Here is a 4,820-nt window from a genome sequence, read left to right on the forward strand (position 1 = left end):
TGTTTGTGGATTTGTACTGATGTATATGATACTGTAGCACAAAATCCCTTTAGCCAAAGAGAATGTGTTTAATTCTTCCATGGAGGCACATTTTAATAGCTTTGGGCCTGATGATACTGGGTAAAGTATATAAATGTGTGATAAATATGGTTCTAAAAATGTGTTCTTTTAAGTGAGTCTCAGTTCTTCATTGTGGATCTCACCCTTGTACTCAGGGAGAAAAAAGGGAAATGGCAGATCTTTAAATCTATTACACTGGCTTCCTAACCTTGTTAAGATTTCCTGACAGTAATTGTTTAGTTGGCTCAGATCTCCAGACTTGTAAAAACAAAATAAAATTTACTGATACAATTGCTGTTGCCATGAAAATGGCCTCTCTTCTTAATTATGGAATCTCCTTCCCATCTTTTCTTTCATTAATACAGCAGTAGGTAAAACACATGTTGGTTGGCCTGCCTTTGAGCCATACTTCTTAGAATTAAATTCAGTTCAGTAAACATTTAAGTGCCACTATGTGCCAGGCAAATGCTAAGCACTGGGGATACAAAAAGAGGCAAAAGACAGTCTTTGCTCTCAAGGAGCTTACAGTCTAATGGAATTGCTAATAGGTATATAGTGCTTACTGCATGCTAAGTGCTGTGCTAAGTGCTTTGCTGTTTTACAGAGTTACTTAGCATCTCTGGGAGGTAAGTGTTATTAATTATCCCCATTTTATGGAAAATGAGGCAAACAGTGGTTGTGACTTGCCCAAAGTCACACAACTAATAAGTATCTGAGACAGAATTTGAACTCAGGTCTTCTTACAGCCAGGCTCAACACTTAGCTGCAGGAGCCTCTTGATAATAGCATACTTTAGAATACTTTTTGAAAGGATACAGTGCTTTTGTCTGCAAGTTGAGATATGACAACCTTTCCAAGGTGCACTGTTTACCGTATGTGTGTTTGTGTGCCTACCCCAAGTCAGTACCTACGCTTGTTTAATAAGATGAGTTACCAATCCTTAGTTAGTAGTGATGTCTTCCTGCTTGAAACCAAGTCTTCATTTCACAAGGAGTCATGTGAGTGGAGTTTTCTTGTATAAGCAATATTATAAGTGGTGACTAACTCCTCAGTTTAGTCCACATGTAGATAAAGCATGTATTAAGCACTCACTGTATGCTAGGTGCTGGTGCCAAGTATTGGGGATACAAGTATGAACAAGTAAGGCAGCCTTATATGGGGGGAAGACAACACACAGAGGGCTGAGGGAAGGTGACATTCCAAAGAAGCATACTGGCTGACAGTTCTGAAGTTGATTCACAAGTCCCATTTCCTTAGCACTTTAAAGCTTTCATCAGAACAACCCTCTGAGGTTGTATTATCATCCCCACTTTACAGAGGAGAAAATAAGCTCAAAGGGTAAGTAGCTTTTTCCGAATTCGCACAGCTATAAGGGTGAGTCTGACTTCCTCCTGAGTACAAGTCAAGCCTTTATTCTACTACACTGTATTTCTCTACTTCAGGTTTTCCTAAATTATGGACTCCATCCATATTAAATAAATCACTAACTCTTAATTCCAATGCCAAGTTTCCCCTGCCTGTCGTACTGTTGATTTGCCTGGAATGTTAAGGTCATTCTTGGTTTCCTGGAGGAACAATATTGGAAAAATCAGAGGGACAAAGTACAGGTAGCTCTCTTCAGTTATTAAGTACCTACTTTCTTGCTATAGGTGGAGAGGTGAGATAGGAGGTAGTTTTCTGTGTCTTTTGAGGATAAAGCTGGCCCAGAGAAATAAAATTACAGAGGTGATCCCCAGACCTCATTTTAGTTAATAGTGTACTTCACTTTTCCCACTAAACTTTTTTAAACTGAAGTTTTGTCAGGTTAATTCCTCTTTCTTGGCTTCAGTGTTCTCATTTGTAAAATTAGTTGGTCAACCTAAGTGATCCTTACAGTTCTTCCTAGCTCTACATCTGATGGTCCTATTTTTAGTGTTGGGTGAGAAGCATTGTCTGCCACCAGGGGGTGGTGATAGAGCAGTTTTGTGGCTGGTAAGACTGTTCTGTGAGCCTGTACCCTTGTTCTCTGCTGGTTTGCTGCCCCCAAGGAAACAGACAGTGCTAAGGAGATTGGTCTCATGAGTATGGGGGAAAGACCTGCTCTTTGCAGGGTAACTCTTTCTGTGGAGATGGAGGTTGAGGGGAATTCATAGAGGAGGAGGAGAGAAGCACCTTTTAAGCTAGCTGGTTTAAAAAAGAAACAGCCGTTAAGCTATGTTAACATCATTTCAAACTGCTCTGTCTGCATCCTGCTCATGCCTGTCAGGTTCCAAATTGCTCTTTCTTTTCCCATTCCAGGCAGCCCATGATCATGGAATCATAGATCTGAAATTGGAGCTGTAATAGTGCTTAGAGATCATCTAGTCTGACCCCAACAAATGAGGGAACATGAGACAGGTGGAGATTTGCCCAAGGTCACATTTATTGTTGTTGTTCAGTCATTTCAAGTTCTGTTCTACTCTCTGTGACCCCATTTGGGGTTTTCTTGGCAGAGATATTGGAGGGGTTTGCCATTTCCTTTTCCAGCTCATTTTACAGATGAGATTAAGTGAGTTGCTCAACTAGTAAGTAGTAGGCATCTGAGGTCAAATTTGACCCCTGGAATCTGAGTCTTCCTGACTTTAGACCAGGCACTCTATGTACTATGGCCACCTAGCTGCCCTTCCAAGGTCACCTAGGTAGGTAGGAAATAGCAGAGGCGGGATTCAACCTATTCTCTGACTCTGAATGTACCACTCTTCATCACACTGCAATGTTAATTTTCACTTCATGTCCTTAATGCATATAATGGTGGTAGGGAAGCACGTTGAAATTTGTCTTCAGCTCCGCACCTCATAAGGTTGGTTCTGGCTTCTCAAGATAGTTTTGCTTACCAGTAATTCCTGCTCTGATGAGAAACTCTATTCCCACTTAGTTTGTTAAGTGATATTGAGGCTTAGTTCCTAACGAAATCCTTGTTTGTTGCCAAATCTGAGATGGCTTTTTCCTGTATGGGTGTCTTGTTCTTACAGATCCATCACGTCCTTGGTGGGAAAGGAGTGGGTGGGTAAATGTAGAGTTATCCTCCAAAAATGACGTTGTAGCTTAGCAAAGAAGTGTTGGCTGCCTGTTACTAGGGATTTGTCATCTGTTGGGAATGTTTGCTATCCTCATCTTCCTTGAGCTTAAGTGTAGAATAGTCACGGAGCAGATAGGAAATGAATTGTGCTTTTGAATCTCACCTTTCTCATCCTCTTACTCATTTCTATTTCATGGTATCTTTTTTTAGAAAAATGTCAGAGCATACATTATTAAACATACAGTGGCTAAAACTAATCATCATTAGCTTCTTTAAAAGTGTCTTCTGCTGCTTCTGAACCATCATAAGGAAGTATAGATCTGGGTTGTAGGTACAATTATGGGTTGCCAGTACTTTGAAAATCATAGTGTGAATATAGTTATCCCATCCGTATTGCAGGGGTTATGGGCAGTGCCCCTGTGATCTGGAAATCTGTGTAAAATTTTTTGGTTCTCCCTTTGTACCAGAGAAGTCTGAATTTTTTTCCTTTTTTCTTTTATGAGGTATTTTACAGTACCTTATGATAAAATTTGGGTTAAGTATTTGGTCATAGGCTATATATAGGTCAGTGTTAAGTAAAAATACTAACCTTAGTGTTTGGCTTCCGCAAAACTTCCCCCAAATTCCCATTTAATTTCTTGTGTCAATCCATGATTTACCGAAATGGCGACGGGGAAAGTTGCAATGTGAAGGGATAACTGTACTACTCTCTTATTCTTGAAGGGAAAGGCAAATTTCTGGCCAAAGGAAGCTGAGAGTCACCTCTGCTTTTCTTAACACATGGACCAATCTTTAAAATGCCGTAAGTGTAAGTGTGAGTTATTAGTGTTGTTACTATTACTGTGTTGGAAAGTTGAGAAAACCAATTAGCTAAGATAATTAAGACTAATGGTGTAATTGCGTGCGCACACACACGCACACACACACATACACACACACACTCTGCTTTGGCTTCAGAGATAGTGTAGGATATTCACAGTAATACCATAAGGTGTATATTGTCTATTTTACATATATATGTGTATGTTATTCCCTCCGATAAGAATGTGGGTCTCTTTTTTTAAAATTTAAAATTTAATATTTTATTTTCTCCTAATTACCAGTAAAAACAATTATAACATTCTTCTTTCAAATTTTGATTTCCAAATTCTTTCCCTCCCTCCCCGAACTCCCCCAGTCATTGAGAAAGAAAGCAGTTTGATATAGGTTATACATGTGTAGTCTTGCAAAACATTTCCATATTAGTCATGCTGTGAAAGAAACCATAGACCAAAACCCCAAGAAAAATAAACAGTATTCTTTGATCTGCATTCAAATTCCATCAGTTCTTTCTCTGAAAATGAATAGCATTTGTCATTCTAAGTCCTTCAGAATTATGTTGGATCATTATATTGCTGAGAATAACTAAGTTATTCATAGTTGATCATCATACAATATTACTCCATATTACTGTATATAGTGTCCTCCTGGTTCTACATATTTCACTTTGTGTCAGTTCATGTAAGTCTTTCCAGGTTTTTCTCAGAGCATCCTGCTCATTTCTCATAGCACAATAGTATTCCATCACAATCATTTACAACAACTTGTTTGGCCATTACCCAATTGATGGACATTCCCTCAGTGTCCGTTTTTTTTTTTTTTGCAAATCAGGGCTTACATTTATTATTTTGTTGACTTTCTAGACTTAAGAAAGTGATGGGGAAAATGTTCATAATGCAGATTA

This window comes from Phascolarctos cinereus, unplaced genomic scaffold (genome assembly GCF_003287225.1).
Source record: "Phascolarctos cinereus isolate Bilbo 61053 unplaced genomic scaffold, phaCin_HiC Scaffold_726;HRSCAF=1367, whole genome shotgun sequence".
Classification (NCBI taxonomy): Eukaryota; Metazoa; Chordata; class Mammalia; order Diprotodontia; family Phascolarctidae; genus Phascolarctos; species Phascolarctos cinereus.